Consider the following 20,312-nt stretch of genomic DNA (forward strand, 5'->3'; position numbering starts at 1 on the left):
GAAGATCCCACATGCCGCGGAGCGGCTGGGCCCGTGAACCATGGCCACTGAGCCTTCGCGTCCGGAGCCTGTGCTCCGCAACGGGAGAGGCCACAACAGTGAAAGGCCCGCGTACCGGAAAAAAAAAATTTAAAAAAGTGTGAATTAGTGGTGTTTTTGCCTGACCTACCCTCTACATTCAAGCTTTTCGAGGATGGCCATTCCTTTTTTTAAAATAAATTTATTTATTTATTTTTGGCTGCATTGGGTCTTTGTTGCTGCGCACAGGCTTTCTCTAGTTGTGGCCAGCGAGGGCTACTCTTCATTGCGGTGCATGGGCTTCTCATTGCAGTGGCTTCTCTTGTTGCAGAGCATGGGCCGTAGGTGCGCGGGCTTCAGTAGTTGTGGCTCCTGGGCTCAGTAGTTGTGGCTCCCGGGCTCTGGAGCACAGGCTCAGTAGTTGTGGCGCAAGGGCTTAGCTGCTCCGTGGCATGTGGGATCTTCCGCGACCAGGGCTTGAACCCGTGTCCCCTGCATTGGCAGGTGGATTCTTAACCACTGCGCCACCAGGGAAGTCCAGGATGGCCATTCTTAATAATATTGGTGATGGAATGTCCATGATAGATAAGAGAGAGGAAGGTATGAAAGATGAGATTCCAAGTGTCAGGAGTGTGCAAATGTGTGTTTGGACGTGCTGTTGATTCACATGGATGAGAAAACATGGATGTGCCTCAGCTTTAGGGGGGAGCAGAATCCTGAGTTTTAATTTTGAGTTCCTGAAGGCACCTTGTAAAATCTTGGACCCACTTAACTAATTGAATTATTCAATACACTTTCCCGAGTGTCTGTCAAGCTCCAGGGTCTGCCTGGGCTCTGAGGACACACATATAAACCATTCAGTACATATATACTTTAATCATGCCACTCACATCCTGTTTACTGCTCCAGCCTCCGTTTTCCCATCCAACAAATCCCTGGGAAGGTTGAAGAAAGGGGATTGTTTCTGTATCTGGGTACCACTGTCTTTATGTCAGAGACTGTCCATCTCTATTTCCTTTTATCCAAAAGGGCAATTCAGCCTTACAAACCACTACTTTATTGATGGATGGTTAAAAAAAAAAAAAAGTTCCATGTGAGAAAGAAAAAAAAACGTAAGGAATTGCAATAGGGATTATAAGGGAAGCAAACTTATGTGCTTTTAAGGTTCTTGCTGGCGGTTCCTGAGAGTTAAATTGACATAAGTTTGACCAGCAGGAGGAAAATATACACATTAAAAAAAATACAGAATGCTTCATAATGTTGCGTGTCATCCATGCACAAGGCCTATGCTAATTTACTCTGTATCGTTCTGTTCCGATTTTATTACCCATGCTGTGGAAGCAAGCTCCATGCAAATTTATTTAATACAAGTTTTACATGACACGGGAGCCTTCACGAGGACTCAAGACGCAAGGAGATGGCAAAACTTACTTTCTTTTTTTTTTTAAATCAATAATCACTTTTTTAAAAATTGGAAAGTATAGTTGATTTACAACGTTGTGTTACTTTCAGGTGTACAAAGTGATTATATATATAGGGCTGGCCAAAACGTTCGTTTGGTTTTAAGGAAACATTAAAGGCACTTTTTCATTTTCACCAAGAATTTTATTCAACAATGTATTCACTAACCGAATGAACTTTTTGGCCAACCCAATATCTATATATTCTTTTTCAGATTCTTTTTCATTATGGTTTATTACAAAACATCAAATATAGTTCCCTGTGCTATACAGTAGGAGCCTGTTGTTTATCTATTTTGTATATTGTAGTTTGTATCTGCTAATCCCAGACTCCCAGTCCATCCCTCCCCCGCTTTCCTCCTGAGTTTGTTTTCTATGTCTGAGTCTATTTGTTTTGTAAATAAGTTCATTTGTGTCATTGTTTTTTAGATTCCACATATAAGAGATATCATATGATATGATACTTGCTTTTACATTGGGTTATATAAGAGAGGTGTCTAGAACTCTCTCATTTACAACTCGTATTAAATACATTTACATAAAAGAAGGAAGGTCAGAGTGTTTTTCCTGTATTTGCAGTTTCAGGTGCATTTCACTCAAAATAGTCAGTATGCCAGAGCTGCATAGTTTGGGGGGGCCCGTAGTAAACTCCTTCAGGGTGAAGACTTTCTCAGTAGGGGAGACGGACTGAGCGCATCACATTATAAAAATGAGAAATGGGGATTTGCAGCCAGAGTGTAGAGTGAGGGGATCAGTGGGTGGAAAATCACTGAGAACAGTTCCAAAGGTGGAATTCTGACAATGAGTCTAATAGGATTCTCGTTAAGGCAGGTCAAGGACTTAAGACATTAAATGGAGAGATGAAGAACTTGATCAGATATCAGAGGTTTATCAGATATCAAGGGTGGGGGAAATGATTTAGTCGAATTCTTTGCTAAGACCGGGCTTGGGCATGTGGAAGGCAGGCCCAAGACTAAGGTCAAGTCAATTACAAATGCGACCTGGGGGGCGAACGGAAAGACTAGGGGGCCAGAGCTGGGGAAATTGATGCAAAAGTAAAGGGCAATGGAGGCGGGAGTGGGGGTGGTAATCTGAAAGGGAAACAAGGACTTGGAGGCAAGAATTCCTCCCTCCTCAGCAGGAAAGACATTCACACCCTCATTCAGAGCAAAGAATGGGATTTGACAGCTGTTTCAGACAGCATTTTGAATATCAGCAGAACACAAAGAGTAGCCATACATCTGTTAATAATGGTAAACAAACTTAATTCTATTTACTATGAAAGCCCTAGGGGTGGGGAGTTGGGGGGGATGGGACATACTCTCATTCTTCGGATTTCTAAGAAATTACTGATCCAGAAGAGTAGGGTTTTTTGTTTTATTTTAATTTTTAAATTAATTTTTTTATACAGCAGGTTCTTATTAGTTATCTATTTTATACATATTAGTGTATATATGTCAATCCCAATCTCCCAATTCATCCCACCCCGACCCACCCCGACCCACCCCGACCCCCGCCGCTTTCCTCCCTTGGTGTCCGTATGTTTGCAGTAGTTTTTTTTTTTTTTTCTTTTTGCTGTATGCGGGCCTCTCACTGTTGTGGCCTCTCCCGTTGCGGAGCACAGGCTCCGGATGCGCAGGCCCAGCGGCCATGGCTCACGGGCCCAGCCGCTCCGCGGCATATGGGATCCTCCCAGACCGGGGCACGAACCCGTATCCCCTGCATCGGCAGGCGGACTCTCAACCACTGCGCCACCAGGGAGGCCCTGCAGTAGTTTTTAAAAATAAACTTATTTTTTTAAGACGCTTTTAATTTTAGAATAAGTTTAGACCTACAGAAAAACTGGAAAGAGTACAGAGTTCCCATTATACATGCGACCAGTTTCCCCTGTACATTAATACGTTATTAGTCCAACAAGGACCTACTCTATAGCACAGGGAACTCTGCTCAATACTCTGTAATAGCCTAAATGGGAAAATAATTTGAAAAAGAATAGATACATGTAAATGCATAATACCTGAAACTGCTGAAAATGCTGTATACCTGAAACTAACACAACATTGTTAATCAACTATACTCCAATATAAAATAAAAATATTTAAAAAATAAATATAAAAATACATTAGTATGGCAAATTTGTTACCGTTGTTACCAATATTATTATTATTATTATTAGCTGCAGTTCATAGTTTATTCAAATTTCCTTAGTTTTTTTTTTTTTAACCTAATGTCCTTTTTTCTGTTCCAGGATCCCATCCAGGACATCATACTACATACAGTTGTCATGTTTTCTTGGGCTCCACTTGTCTGTGAGGGTTTCTCAGACTTTCCTTATTTTTGACAACCTGGACAGTTCTGAGGCATTCTGGTCAGGTATTTTGCAGAATGTGTGCTTCAGTTGGGATTGGTCTCTTGTTTTTCTTATGATTAGACTGTAATCATGGGTTTTGGGGAGGAAGACCATACATTTCAGTGCCTTTTGATCACATTTCAAGGGTACATTCTTTTTTTTTTTTTTTTTTTTTTGCCTCCCACAAGGCTTGTGGGATCTTAGTTCTATGACCAGGGACTGAACCTAGGCCCTCGGCATTGAAAGCTCGGAGTCCTAACCACTGGACAGCCAGGGAGTTCCCTTAAGAATACATACTGATGACAGACTCTCTCCTTGACCAAACTTCAGTCAGGCTCCCCTGAGGCCTGTAGGAGAGCACAACTGGCCACCCCGATATGCGTCTCTTTGGCATGCGGGTTATTTGGAGCTGAAAGTAATCAAGTCCCAAAAGACTCAGGAAGAACATTTGACCTTCCCCTTAACTGCTTAAAGAATTTAAAAGGTGGGTCTGTTCCCAGAATACAGCTACGACCAGAGATGTCTGCAAAGAATATGAGCTGGGCTTCCCTGGTGGCGCAGTGGTTGAGAGTCCGCCTGCCGATGCAGGGGACACGGGTTCGTGCCCTGATCCGGGAGGATCCCACATGCCGTGGAGCGGCTAGGCTCGTGAGCCATGGCCACTGACGCGTACCGCAAAAAAAAAAAAAAAAAAAGAATATGAGCTAACAGTGGGGGAAACTCGGCAGGTCCTGGAGATCAGAGTCCTCTTTGTCCCATTGTCCCTGCCCGGCCCAGCACATCTTTGGCTACCAAGGATTTGCTTTTCCATCTCCATGTGAATTGTCTTCCTCCCCTTTCAGGTCCCAAACCACCAGCCCCAACAGCCTCTCTTGTCTTTAGCTGAAGGTGGCATTTAAGATGACAGTGTTGGCCATTTTGGCAACTGACTCAGTTTTCCTGGGACTCCCCATGTATCCATGCTATTAACTGTTTGTTTCATTTTCTCTTGTTCATCCGTCTCATGTCAATTTAACTCTTAGATCAGCCAGAAGAACCTAGAAGAGTAGAAGCACATTTCTTCCTCCTGGACAATACTGACCAAGACCTTCTCTCTCTTCTTTTCTTTTCTTTTATTTATTTATTTATTTTGCAGTACACGGGCCTCTCACTGTTGCGGCCTCTCCCGTTGCGGAGCACAGGCTCCGGACACGCAGGCTCAGCGGCCATGGCTCACGGGCCCAGCCGCTCCGCGGCATGTGGGATCCTCCCAGACCGGGGCACGAACCCGTGTGCCCTGCATCGGCAGGCGGACTCTCAACCACTGCGCCACCAGGGAAGCCCTCTCTCTCTTCTTTTAAAAGTTTTATTCATTTATTTATTTATTTTTGGTTATGCTAGGTCTTAGTTGTGGCCCGCAAACCTTTAGTTGTGGCATGCATGTGGGATCTAGTTCCCCTGACAAGGGCTCAAACTCATGTCCCCTGCATTCGGAGGCAAATTCTTAACCACTGCGCCACCAGGGAAGTCCCTGAAGACTCTCTCTTTGACCGAACTTCAGTCAGGCTCCCCTGAAGCCTCTTAACTAGGCCTTGACCTTGGCCTTTGACCTGTCTGTGGCCTGCCCGGTCCAGTCTTAGCAAAGAATCTGGCTGCCTCCACCCCCATCCTTGATATCTGATAACTCCTGATATCTGATCAAGTTCCTCATCCTACACCCATGATGTTTAAGTCCTTGGTCTGCCTTTAGGAAGAATCCTGTTAAGCCAGTTAGTAAGAATCCCCCTACCTTGATGTCTCCTCTTAGTAATTTTCCATCCACTGACCCACCTTTACTCTGCTGTTGGCTATGAGTCCCTGGATTTTAGCCCAATCTCAATCCCCTATGGCAATGGTCACAACTCTTATTTATTTGTCTGAAATAAAGTCTTTACCAGTTCTTAAAATTTATTTTATTTTATATTGGAGTATAGTTGATTTACAATGTTGTGTTAGTTTCAGGCGTACAGCAAAGTGATTCAGTTATACACATACTAGTATCTATTCTTTTTCAAATTCTTTTCCCATTTAGGTTATTACAGAATACTGAGCAGAGTTCACTGTGCTATACTGTAGGCCTTTGTTGGTTATCCATTTTAGATAAAGTATGTGAACGTGTCAGTCCCAAACTCCCAACCCATCCCTTCCCCCCACCCCACTGCCCGCCCGCCCTCCCCAGCCATAAGTTCATTCTCTAAGTCTGTGAGTCTGTTTCTGTTTTAAGTCTTTACCATTTTTTAATCTTTTTTTGCCCATACCATGCCACTTGTGGGATCTTAGTTCCCTAACCAGGGATTGAACCTGGACCCTCGGCAGTGGAAGCGTGGAGTCTTAACCATTGGACCGCCAGGGAATTCACAAGTCTTTACCAATTTTACAAGTGTCCAAGTGGATAATTTTGTTTTCTTTAACACTTGTTCCAGAAACTGCACTGTCAAATATTCGGGGCCATACCATTTATTCTAGGATTCCACCATGCTCATTCCACCATTTTACTGATGGTGTACTTGTTTAAAAAAGAGAGTACATGCCAAAGTGATGAAGGGTTGGAGACAGGAGAGGGGAGAGATGGGCCATGAAGGACCTCTCTGGTCAGCATTGGGAAACTAACATCTCAATAGCTGGGTCCTGTTATTCGCCCTCTGGACTCATTTTTACCAGCTACTCTGTGCTGTCCAATACAATAGCCATGTGTAGCTCTTTAAAATTAAATTAAGAATCCAGCTCTTCACAACAAGGTCCTACTGGGGAACTATATTCAATATCCTGAGATTAAACCATATGGACAAGGATATAAAAAAGAATTTATAAGGAATTCCCTGGTGGTCCAGTAGTTAGGACTCCATGCTCTCACCACCAAGGGCCCAGGCTCGATCCCTGGTCAGGGAACTAGGGTCCCACAGGCTTTGCAGTGTGACAAAAAAAAAAAAGAATGTGTATATATATGTGAAACTGAGTCACTTTGCTGTGCAGCGATTAACACAGCATTGTAAATCATCTATACTTTAATAAAAAATAAAAATTTTTTTAAAAGGTAGAAAAAAAGAAAAAGAATTCAGCTCCTCAGTCTAAAGTTGCCAGGCAAAATACAGGATGCCCAGTTAGATGTGAAGAGCTGATGAACAATGAGTGAGGTACGCGGACCTCTCACTGTCGTGGCCTCTCCCGTTGCGGAGCACAGGCTCCGGACGTGCAGGCTCAGCGGCCATGGCTTAGGGGCCCAGCCGCTCCGCAGCATGTGGGATCTTTCCGGACCGGGGCACGAACCCGTGTCCCCTGCATCGGCAGGCTCTCAACCACTGCAACACCAGGGAAGCCCCCGTGAGTGACTTTTGAGTATAATTTTTCAGTATGTAACAGGGAAGAGCTAAATCTGGCTATACATTGCATCTGTTTCTTTTACTTTAAACTGTGCTTCCCGTTGCTTTTGTTCACTGAAAGGATACTATCTATACATAATGGCCTGCCTCCGGGAACCCTGCCCATCTGCCTGAAGGTTAAACCAGAGTGCCTTTGTTCAGGGAAGTATCCTGACCCCGTCCACCTGTGGAGGGCTGCAAGAAAGAAGAAATTAACACATCCCCTCCCCGAGGCTGGCCATTCCGGGAGATATTTGCAAACTTTATGGCCTTTTTCTTTACTTCCTCATCTCCTCCCCCTCTCTGTTCTATTTTAAAAAACTGGCATCCAAACCCAGATAAGATGGTTATGTTGAGACTTTAGTGTGCCATTTTCTCGGCCTGCTGGCTTTTCTTGCCTCAATGTTCACTCGGTAACAAGTATAAGTATGTCCCAAAGAGTGTGTGTTTATCTGAAATGCACATTTAACAGAGTATCCTGTATTTTTTTTTGTCCTAAATCTGGCAACTCTCCCTCAGCTGCAGGAACCACATTTCAAGTGTTCACAGCAGATGCTGGACCCATGGCTACCATGTTGGACAGCACAGATATTATATTATATATCTGCATCCTCACAGAAAGTTTACTGGACAGTACTGATCTATAAAATGGCTTTTATGGAAAGAGTCAGATCTGGGAGATCGGGAAGGACATCACAGAGGGCATGGAAATTGCAGTCAGGGCAAGCGTAGGTGTGTGAAATAAAATTCATGTTTTATGGCAAGACAAGAAAAATTTAAACAAAAAAATTCTTCTCTGCCTCTTGTCTCCTCTCCCCGCACTGTGCATTGCATATCTGCATTACATCACCAGACCTAAAAGAGCAACTTTCTCCTAGCATCAACAAAACAGCTCCTTAAAAGATAGGATTCCTTCTAGAGCTTATAAGGGGTCACATGACCCACCACAAAGTTGCTTAGATCTGGATTATGTAGACTGTCAATAATGCGTCATTTAATGTACAGCCCTCTGTATCTAAAAACTCATATAACTGTGCCTTGTCTTCTAAGGGGCAGAACAGTTCTCAGAGCTTTCTGAGATGCTCTTCCCAGGTTATGACCCTCTAATTTGGAAATTTCCATTTCTTTCTTAGATCGACTAATTAATTTTTTGTTAGAAAAATCAGAGGAGAGGTCTAGAAATTAGGGGAGAGGTCTAGAAAATATGATTAGATTCCAAGGCATTGCAGCTTCTGGAAAAGAGATTTCAGGTGTCCAGGTCATTTCAAAGAATGGGTTCTCATGAGCTTTCTGCAAAAAGATATTTTTGACACATAGAGCAATGATAGCTCACTTAGGGAATTCCTCTTGGATTACTGCAGAATCCTGAAGAGGATTGGGGTGGGGCATAATCTCATTTTCTTTATCTGCTTAGGATTTGTTAGGACAGTCTTTTAGTTTCCAAAATTCAGTTTCGCTGAAGATTTTTTTTGGGGGGTTGGGTACGCGGGCCTCTCACTGCCCGCTCAGGCCTCTCAGAAGTTGAGAAGTCCAAGAGTTATAGTGGTTGGGTAGAGGGGTTCAGTTCAAGGGCAACTCCCTGTGATTTGGGATCCTAGGAAAGAAATTCTAAAGAAAGCATCAGGAGGAAAACCTTTTCCTCTTCCAAATCAGGTCTAGTAGTTGGAGGCCTGAAAATAAATAGCAGGAGAAAAGAGGTTTATTAACAAGTACATGAAAGACCTCCCAGTAATGAGAAATGTTTATATATCAATTTAACTGAAGGAGGGGGCATTAGGATTTCAGTGAGAGGGTATGGAAATTTCTTTTGGGCTTTTTTTTTTTTTTTTTTGCGGTACACGGGCCTCTCACTGCTGTGGCCTCTCCCGTTGCGGAGCACAGGCTCCGGACGCGCAGGCTCAGCGGCCATGGCTCACGGGCCCAGCCGCTCCGCGGTATGTGGGATCCTCCCGGACCGGGTCACGAACCCGTGTCCCCTGCATCAGCAGGGGGACTCTCAACCACTGCGCCACCAGGGGAGCCCTCTTTTGGGCTTTTTGATGCTAAGAGAATGGGCAGTCTGTCTTGGCAGCGGAATTTGCAGGAAACTTCCCTTGGAGGGAATGGTTAAGGGCAGCTGTTTTTGGGGGAGGCAGCTGTTTTTGGGGGAGGCAGATGAAGGAAGCTTATCTAAAGATTTCTTTCTGCATCTTCAGCAGCTGCAATGTTTTCACTTTGGGATGAAGATAGCCTGGGGATAAAAGGGACTTCCCTGGCGGTCCAGTGGTTAAGACTCCACGCTTCCACTGCAGAGGACTAAGATCCCACATGCCTCACAGTGCGGCCCCCACTGCCCCCCCAAAAAAGATAATTTGGGCATGAAAGATTGTTTCATCCAAACTCTGGGGGTCCATGTGGGCCCCCATTTCAAAAGGAGGTAAGACAGGCAAGTGTAGTAGGGTGGGGAGGTGTGTAAGAAGACGCTGTAAGAACCCGCATTCATAGGATAAAGAGTTTAATCTGAAAGGCTCTTGAATGCTTTTTTTTGGGCCACGCTTGCAGCTTCCTTGGCCCTAGGCAGTGAAAGCGCAGGAGTCCTAACCACTGGAGCACCAGGGAATTCCCTCCTGAATGCTTTTCGAGGAACTCTTATGAGGCTGGAGGGTGGAATGGTGGTGCCCATGAATAAAGCTGAAGCTTTACAAATAGTAAGGAACCTGATCTCTGAAACAGAAGCTTCATGAGAGCAGAGAACAGGTCCGAATGAATCAACTGGTGTCTTTCCAGGGCAGTTGCATCTGTGCTCGATATTTGAGTCAGTTATAAATAGTCTTAAGTTTGATTTTTTTAACGTAGGCGATTGGAAGTCAATAAAATGTTTTTCTATACAGGCTGCCACTGTACCCATTTTACAGATGGGCACACTGAGACCCCGGCAGAGTGTGGTCCCAGCTGCCAACTCAGGTAACTGGACTGGAGAGCACATTTTCGGTGAACGTGGAGAAAGAAGAGGGGTTGAGTAGACGAGAAATAAACTTTGAGGAAGTGGTGTAAACCCCCAAGAAGACAAATGTCTGCAGTTACCCAGGACTTTCTTTTGGAGTGAGGACTCCTGTTTAGTGGGTGAGATCTGTGACTCCACATATGAAGTCCCTTGCTTGGGCCACCTGGGCTGTGACCACCTTCTGCATCTGAGTAGGAGCACCTCAAGGGCAAAGCGTTAGGCAGACACGTCTCTCGTATCATTCAGCTTGGGTGCTGGCCTGCAGAAAGCTTGTTGAGTAGCTCAATTAATTATGGCTCCATCTAGCAAATCAGCATGCCGAGTGCTTAACAAGCATGCTTTCATTTATTTACCTCGGCCACGAGTAAGTCAATGGCTAACGCGGTTCTCACTGTGACTTGAGAACCTAGAGATGTCAAGTCACTTGCTCAAAATCACGGAGCTTCGTTGGTACAAGCTAGGATTCACACTCAGGCAGTCGGAGTGAGACTCGAGATCTTATTTGTGTTCTTAGCTCCACCTACTGGAGGCTTCCGGTAATTTTATTTTATTTTTGGCCTCGGCTTGGGGATCTTATTCCCCTGAGCAAGAATTGAACCTGTGCCTCCTGCAGTGGAAGCGTGGAGTCCGAACCACTGGACTGCCAGGGAAATCCCCTGGTAATTCTTAGTCTAATTCTTAGATACAAGGGCAGGCCTTGTATCTCGGTGTGATAAAAAAAAGTCCAGAAAAGCTCCTTTCCTGCCAAGATCAGCTAAGGGCCATGGAGTGTTTGGGGATTCGCCTTCAGTTAGAGAAGGCAGTCAGGGTAGAGAGTGGTTATAGCAGAGTCCTCGAAGGCCTGGAATTCAAATAATAAGAGTATTTATTATTCTAAATAATAAAAGAGCAATAGTGATAACAGTCACACTTATTATAAGAAAAATAGCAATACTTATTGTAAGTAATAAATAGTTTTGTTTTGTTTTGTTGTTTTTTTGCGGTACGCGGGCCTCTCACTGCTGTGGCCTCTCCCGTTGCGGATCACAGGCTCCGGATGCGCAGGCTCAGCGGCCATGGCTTACGGGCCCAGCCGCTTCGTGACATGTGGGATCCTCCCGGACCGGGGCACGAAACTGTGTCCCCTTCATCGGCAGGCAGACTCTCAACTACTGTGCCACCAGGGAAGCCCAATAAATAGTCATTTTAAGCAGTACTAATAGTGATAATAGTAATACTTATAGTAATACTAATTACTATAATAGTAATGCTTATTACTATAATAGCAATATTTATAAGTAATAGTGGTAATTCTTATAGGTACTAACAAAAAATAATAATGGTAACACATTACTATGAAAACAATAATAAACAACAATAGTATTACTTATCACCACAATGATATAATGGTAGTTTCCCAATTAATGAGATCTTATCACAAGTAAGACATGATGTCAATCACTTTACATAGATGATTTCCCCCTATGCCAAACCTCATTTTGCTCATCTCTTAAATGGGGATATTAAAAATCCCAATTTTGGGGTTGGGGGAGGGATAAACGAGAAGGTTGGGATTAACGTATACACACTAATATATATAAAATAATCAACAAGGACCTACTGTACAGCACAGGGAACTCTATTCAGTACTCTGTAATAACCTATATGGGAAAAGAATCTGAAAAAGAATAAATATATGTATAACTGAATCACTTTGCTGTATACCTGAAACTAACACAATATTGTAAATTAACTATACTCCAATATAAAATAACTTTTAAAAAAATAAATTTATTGGGCTTCCCTGGTGGCGCAGTGGTTGAGAGTCCGCCTGCCGATGCAGGGGACACGGGTTCGTACCCCGGTGCGGGAAGATCCCACATGCCGCAGAGCGGCTGGGCCCGTGAGCCATGGCCGCTGAGCCTGTGCGTCCGGAGCGTGTGCTCCGCAACGGAAGAGACCACAACAGTGAGAGGCCCGCGTACCACAAAAAAAAAAAAAAAAGGAGAAGATGAAGACTGACATTAAAGGCATGCTGTAGCAGGACAAGTGGTGGTGCTAGGTTTTGAACCCAGGACCCTGGAACTTAAGCGGTCCCATTTGTCACGTGATACAGCCTTTAGAATTCTGGTTTCCTTTATCTTGTCCACATACCAGGCCAGAAAAGGAAATGTTTGCAGGGACGGCGTCTCAGCTGTGGCTGAAATGGCTTTGCTCGGAGCGCCCCCTGGTGGCCGGGGCGGGAAAGCGCGTCTCTAATGACTGCCATTTACTGTGTTTGCGAGGTGCCCGCAGCATGTCGGAGAAAAGTCAATTTGGATTTAGGTCAAATTTGGTTTGTTGATCTGCATCCATAATCTATTGTATACACTCCCACTCCTAGTAGACCACTCCATCTCCCCTGCCACCCCAAGTCTATTTAAACTCACAGTCCTTGATTCCACCTGCTAAAACATCCACTCTGCAAACAAGTCCCTTCCCCCCACTGGCTCCCCCTGGGTGGTTACGTCTCACCCGAATGAGGAATCGGCGTCCTATGCGCTTGCCCTGCATCCACTCTGGCCTCTCTGGCATATGTTCTGAAGCTAGACCAGAATGTTCTTTTCAAAACGCAAATAATTATCCTGACATAAACCCAGGTCAAAAGAACTTGATGGACCCCAGTGCCCTTGTAAAGCCAAATTCTTACCAGCGCTTACAGGGACCTAAATAACCTTGTCTCTTTTAGTTCTGCATCGTAATTACTCTCTCTCTGCCTCATTAGATTTCAGCCACGCTGATTATCCCTTATTTCTTTTCTGACGAGGGCTGTCTGCATGATTCTCTCTGCCTGGAATGCTTTTTGCTAGCTAATCACCAGCCTGATTATCCTTTTAAACGTAAATGCCATTTCCTCAGAAAATATGTTCCTGACAAGACCAAATTTCCCTCTGTTTTTGCAAAACAGACCACATTTTTTGGAGTCATACTCAGAAGCTTCTATTATAGCTATGCTTTTTTTTTCTTTTAAAGAGAGGAAATTTTAAAAAATAGGAAATCAAATGTTACAAAATGAACAAGAAGCATACTGGGTACGCCTGTCTGAACCAGCACCTTATCCTGCTGTCAACTGGCAGGAAATAAAGACATAGGATCATTGCACCAGGAAGGTGCAACCGAAAAAATCCAGACTCTGGGACATCCTTACAGGTCAAATGGCTTAGGTTCTACAACATAGATTATAACAAAGGGAGTATAATATTCCGGAGAAGGGTCTGGATGATGGGGAAACATCGGAAGAGAAGGGAAAATTATTTCTGTGACTTTATTATGGTGTTTCATCAGTCTCTTATTTAATGATGTATTTCTGTATCTTACTGGGAACGTAAGATCCTTGAGGACAGAAGTTATTCTCGAATTCACCCATCCAAACAGCAGTACAGTGTTTGGCATGGAGTAATGCCCCCCAATATTTTTCTCAATTAGTTCACTAAAAAAATGAATGATGGGACTTCCCTGGTGGCGCAGTGGTTAAGAATCTGCCTGCCAATGCAGGGGACACAGATTCGAGCCCTGGTCCTGGAAGATTCCACATGCTGCAGAGCAACTAAGTCTGCGAGCTACAACTACTGAAGCCCTCACACCTAGAGCCCGTGCTCCGCAACAGGAGAAGCCACCGCAATGAGAAGCCCTCGCACCACAACGAAGAGTAGCCCCCGCTTGCCACAACTAGAGAAAGCCTGTGTGTGGCAACGAAGACCCAACGCAGCCAAAAATAAAAATAAATATATATATATAAAAAAAAGAAGTGAATGTTAGAAACGTATTTTATCTAACCCCAAATATCCAAAACATTATCACTTCAATATGCAATTTATATGAAAAATTTATTCATGAATTGATTTATATTCTTTTTTGGGGGGCGGGGGGGACTAAGGCTTCAAAATCTGGTGGATGTTTCATACTCACAGCACATCTCATTGCAGACCATCCACATTTCAAGTGCTCAATATCCACATGTGGCTCATGGCTACCATATCAGACTGCTGTTTGGGGTGGGGTTTAGACCCCACCCTTTCTCCTTCAGTGTACAGTCTAATTCTGTTTCCTTTTAAATCAGAAAGAGCTCCCCCAACTCAATTCCTTCTTCTACATCTTCAGTATTTCCTCCTGCTCTGTCCCCAGCCTCTTAGAGGATGGTGTGAATGGCATCCAGACAACAGGTGATGACAATTTTACCTGGCATGTTTACAGTCTTCTCTATCCAAAAGGGTCCAAGTTCTGATTCTGGAATTTTTTTCGGAGAGGCATATGGCATGAAACAGAGACACAGGAGAAGGTAATTAACAAAACCAACAAAAGTGACAGAGACAAGGAGAGGCCCTGGAGAGGAAAAGAGAGAAACATATTAAACGTGGACAGATACAGAAAGAAGGAGAAATGCAGGGAGAAAGAGGGTACGGATTGGGGAAGAGAGGCAGATGAAGACAGACAAAGTAAGACAGTCAGTGAACTAGAGACAAAGGAAAGAAACAGGAGAAGAAAGATAGATAAAGAAAAATAAGAGAGACAAAAGAAAAAAACAAACTGTAAATTAGGGATCAGAGAGAAATCATGAGCAACAAGATTTTTAAAAATTAAGAGGTTCTTTGAGATCGTTTGTAAGAATGGAACTCTCCTGGTCCCCAGAGGTCACTATTATTTCAGATACTAGGTCACACTGCAAATGGAAAGGTGAGAGATCCTTTCCCCTCCTCAATTCTTCTTACGCAGGCGGTTGATGGTTCAGGCTTCAGGGACCCAGAAAACTTTGAAAACTTCTAATCATTCTTAAGGGACTGATTAACTCAATTTCTTTCAAGCTTTGCTCAAGGGAATTGTTTATGGGTAAAGTTTTGGTAGAAGTTTCTTTTTCTGTTCTTGTTTACTTTTCCCCAAGAGTGGAATATGAGCAGCCTGGATTCAGTTCATCTATTCTTCCTCTTCCTTTTCAGCACAGCAGCAAGAATCACTGCCACTGGATTCATGCAGTTGATGACTTTCTTCCTTGGAATCCCCAAGATTTGCCCTGAAATAATCACCATAATCATGATCATTTACTAAATATCAGCTAGAGTGGGTATATGTAAATTTTTCTACTCACATAATCCATCTCCTTTTCCTGACAAGATCTCACCTAATCATCATTTTGGTGAATTTTTCTCTGGCCAACACGTGTGAGAGACACGATTGTCTGTACCATTCCCTTCTTTTTCCAGGACTCTCCATTTTGGCAAAGGCTGAGGGGTGGAGCAGCACCAAGGAAAGAGAAGGTGAAGGAAAAAACAAAAGGTGCAGGGAGATCTAAATCTTGGAGCAAGAATCTCACAATTTTCTTTTCAGTCCTATGAACAAGCTGGAAGAGCTGTCTACACCAAAGGATTTTAATGACAAAGGCAGCTATACTCGGAAAAGACACTTGTATGCCAATCTTGAGAGCAGCATTATTCACAGCAGCCGAAAGTGGAAGCAAGCCAAAAGTGCATCAAGGGATGGACAGATAAACAGAATGTGCTGTGTAATATTGTATATATATACATCATAGAATATTATTCAGCCTTAGAAAGGAGGGAAATTCTGACACATGCTACAACCTGGATGAGCCTGGAGGACATTATGCTCAGTGAAATAAGCCAATCACAAAAGGGCAAATACTGTAGGATTCCACTTACATAAAGTCCCCGAAGTAATCAAATTCATAGAGACAGGAAGTAGATCGATGGTTGCTAAGAACAGGGGGAATGAGAGTTTGAGTTTTGCAAGATTGAAAAGAGTTCTAAAGTGACTTCCCTGGCGGTCCAGTGGTTAAGACTCTGCGTTTCCAATGCAGGGGACACGGGTTTGAGCCCTGGTCCGGGAGGATCCCACATGCCATGGAGCAACTAAAGCCCGTGTGCCACAACTACTGAAGCCCACGTGCCTAGAGCTCGTGTTCCACAAGAGAAGCCACTACAATGAGAAGCCCGCGCACCGCAACAAAGACCCAACGCAGCCAAAAGTAAATAAATAAATTTATATTTTTTTAAAAAAGGAAGAGAATTTTAACACATGCTACAGCATGGATGAATCTTGTGGACATTCTACTAAGGGAAATGTTGCCAAAGTCTGGTTTCCTGTGCACCGATGCCAAATAAAAATATGGAGACAGAATTGGAAGATAGGAAATAGAGAGGCTTTTTACTTTCTTTGCTAAGCAAAGGGAAGACACTGTAGGCTGCGCCTCAAGAACTGTGCTCCCCGCCTGCCTGGGGAATTGCAGAGATTCTTATAGGGAAGTTCGCAGTCCGAAGCGAGTGATAAGGGTCAAAATGGTGAAGGTCTTGCATTCTTCTTCTTCTTGCATTTTTTCAAAACAGTCATCGCTGGAGTCAGGCAACCCGGTAATTGGGTCCGTTAGTGTCTGGGTTATCAGTCTGCAGACCTCCTTTCTGAAATGCAAACAGCTACAAGAGGTGATTTGCTACAAGAGTTTAGTAAAGAATAAATACCAGGTGCAGGATGTTAATTACCTAAATTACACAGGATTAAAGGGGACAGGTTAGCTTTGTGAAGGAGAAATCTAACTACAGACACTACAGATTAGTAACAGTTAAAAGGAAGCTAAGATTGATTAACTCAGGCCAGTTTATTTTTCTTCTCTAGCCTGTTCACTGCTCCCTTTATTTTTCTGGTTCTCAGGAGAGGAAAAAACCTCATTTCTATTTTTGTGGCAACAGAAATAAGCCTGACAGGAAAGGACAAGTATTATATGATTCCACTGAAATGAAGCCCCTAGAGTCATCAGATGCATAGAGACAGAAAGTAGAATGGTGATTGCCAGGAACTGAGGGGAAAAGGGGGAATTGTTGAATGGCTACAGAGTTTCAGTTTTGCAAGATGAAAAAAGTTCTGGAGGGAGTTTCATTGCACAAAATGCGAATGTACTTAACATGACTGAACTGCACACTTGAAGATGGTTTAAAATGGTACATTTTATGATATGTGTACTTTACCACAGTAAAGAGCATCTCAGAACGATCCCCTGAGGGTAACCACAGAAGAGTCAAGGCCTGATAGCAACACTGCAGGTCCTCCCGGCCCACTGGAACCTGTCCTGTTTTACCGAAAACCTGCTTTCGGTTTTAAGGTTTGTTGGATTTGCTGGCAAAATAACCACTCGTCTCACACACATAAACAGCTTTAATCAATTCTTTAATGAAAGGTGATTTCACTTAATTTTAATATACAATCGTTAGAAGGAAAGGAATAAGAATATTAGAAAAAAACGTAACAGGGTACACATCACCGAATTGGGCTGACACCTACTTCCAGATACAAACAGCAGCTGGGAAGTTCTGAGTAACGGCAATCTGGAGCCCCCGTTGGGAAGGGTCCCAGGTGCGTCCATCCTACTGGTTAGATTTCCGATTGGCGTTCTCAGGGCTTCTGTTGTTTATAATTCCAGGCCTCAAACTGATATTATCAGCCTGCCCGCAAAAATGCAGCTCTGGTTCAATTATAACAATGCTGCTAATTTCACCATGCAAGTCACAAGATTTTCCAGACCCCAGGGGACTGGCCAGGTCTCCAGGGCTCAAGAAATTCTAAGACCCATTCCCTTTCTTATCATCCGTGCTGCCTGACTTGTAACAGTTGCTGGGTGTGCAGGCAAGCAGGCAGTCCAGGCAGGGTCACAGGTCGGTCAGAGGCCTGCTTCTGCCTCTGAAGCCTGGACAAGACTATTTTACTAGTTTTCCCAACACATCTCCACCCCCAGCAACCCAGGGTTTAAGGGTTGTCTTTTGTGCACAGGGACTCCCTGCTTTGGTTTTTAGGGATGGATCAGCTCCAGCCCTACACAGCTTAAACTCAACCTCACTGGCTTTGATCCGGGGTTCCAGGCCCTACTCCAACGATCCAGTAAGTCTTGGGTAACCCTCTCTTCTGTAGGGAACTGGGCACTGAGTTCAGATCTTCCTAAAGAGACCTCTGCAATCCAAGTGTGCAGTTGGTCAGCCTGGCTCCTGACCCATTTTCTACATGAAGACAGGAGCTGGGCGCTGTGGGTGTGTGTGAAAAGAGGTGTGTGTGTGTGTGTGTGTGTGTGTGGAGGGGGGTGATTGGATCAGTGTCCTGACGATCTAAGACTATTTTTTGACTCGTGTCCAGCAATATTAATAATTACCCTTATACAGTGAATGTGACACGTGGACCACTGATTTCAGTCTTCTGTCTGCCCTCTGTGTCTGTGGGTTCCTCATCTGCAGACACAGGGGTGACTGTAAGGGACTTGAGCATCCGTGGAGTTTGGTATTCATGAGGGGTGACTGTACAGTGATTTATATTAAATCACTTTTGGGTTTTCTCCACCCAGCAACTCTGAGAAGCTGGCTCTATTATTTATCATTGGTAACAATTTAAAAAATGGTGGTAGGGCTTCCCTGGTGGCGTAGTGGTTGAGAGTCCGCCTGCTGATGCAGGGGACGTGGGTTCGTGTCCCGGTCCGGGAAGATCCCACATGCCGTGGAGTGGCTAGGCCTGTGAGCCATGGCCGCTGAGCCTGCGCGTCCGGAGCCTGTGCTCCGCAAGGGGAGAGGCCCGCATACCGCAAAAAAGAAAAAAAAATGGTCGTAAAATACATATAACATAAAATTTACCATTTTAACCATTTTTAAGTGTACAATCCAGTAATGTTAGGTGTATCTACATAGCTGTGCAACCAATCTCCAGAGCTCTTTTCATCTTATAAAACTGAAACTGTGTCCTCACTTACCAATAACTCCCCATTTCTCCCTCACCCCCTCCCCTGGCAAGCCACCATTCTCCTTTACGTTTCTATGAATTTGACTACTCTCAGTACTTCCTAGAAGTGGAATCATAACGATATTTGTCTTTCTGTGACTGGGTTATGTCACTTAGCATATCGTCCTCAAGTTGTGTCCATGTTTATAGCATGCGTCAGAATTTCCTGTCTTTTCGTGGCTGAATAATATTCTGCTGTATGTATAGACCATGTTGTGTTTATCCATTTCTTCGTGGATGGCCATTTGGGTTGCTTTCATCTTTCAGCTATTGTGAACAATGCTGCTATGAACATGGGTGTACAAATATCTCCTTGAGACCTTATTTTCAGTTCTTTTGGATGTACACCCAGAAGTGGAATTGCTGGTGAAACTGTGCACCTCAGATTGGGACTTGAACCTGGCCAAAACCCTGACAGGGGCTTGAACACACGGTCTTTTAATTAGAATCACTGGTCTAATTAGAATCACTAATTAGAATCACTGGTCTCTGGACTCACTGAGGCTCAGATTCTTTGTGTCTCAGCGCAGAAGGGATTCAGCGAGAAGCAAAGTGACAGGCAAGAAGTAGATTTATTAATATAGGACGCTTGTGAGAGATGCAGGCAGGCAGGCAAGGAGGCTGTGCCCCGATGATTAAGTGGGCTACAATTTTATAATCAAAGGAAGGTGGGGGAGGGGAGGAGACCACCTTCTTCCAGTAGTCGCCAGGCTTACATCACCAGCTCCTTCGTCGTATTGGACAGGAGAGTGTCTGACCCTACGAGGTCTAACTAGGACTGTCATAGCACTTCTTCAAATCAGTTAGAAGGGTGGTAACATTTTTCTTCCACCTAATGACCTGGGGCATATCTTGTGCTTTTATTTATGGCTTTATAGTTAAACAAGCCTGCTTCACTCCAGAGCGTTCTGATAGCTTTCTTGAGCTGATGATCTCAATTTAAAAATCAGCATTCTTATCCACTCAACTCATACCAATTAAGCAGCTACTGTGTGCCAGGCACTTTGCTGGAAGCTTTTGCTTCCGTAGGGGTGGAAAACTTGGCTTTCCATGTTCTTTGCCTGGTCTAATAATTAAATTGACATAAGGCAGATTAACAAGTTTAATTTGGTATGTATGGGAGTCCCGTATAAACTCTGAAGCTCAAAGACATTCAGGCAACTGAGGCTTAAATGCTCCCCTGACCTAAGGAGAACTGGGTAGGGATCTGGGGCTTCAAAGGGAAGGAAGACATCCCACAGGAAGATGGGAAGGGCAAAGGCTTAGTAAACAAATGTTTGCCACTCCTTGCAGGTGAGTCTTTCTTTCTTTCTTTTTTTCTTTATCTTTTTTTTTTTTTTTTTGCG

General features: G+C 43.9%; 1 non-coding gene across 1 annotated transcript; it reads right to left on the reverse strand.

Annotated features, from left to right (window-relative positions):
• Nucleotides 1-1,254: 1,254 nt before the first annotated feature.
• On the reverse strand, nt 1,255-1,358 carry LOC132481054 (U6 spliceosomal RNA). Its single transcript, XR_009530759.1, has one exon. It is a non-coding gene; the product is annotated as a U6 spliceosomal RNA (small nuclear RNA).
• Nucleotides 1,359-20,312: the final 18,954 nt, after the last annotated feature.

The sequence above is a fragment of the Mesoplodon densirostris genome, chromosome 19 (genome assembly GCF_025265405.1).
Source record: "Mesoplodon densirostris isolate mMesDen1 chromosome 19, mMesDen1 primary haplotype, whole genome shotgun sequence".
Lineage (NCBI taxonomy): Eukaryota > Metazoa > Chordata > Mammalia > Artiodactyla > Ziphiidae > Mesoplodon > Mesoplodon densirostris.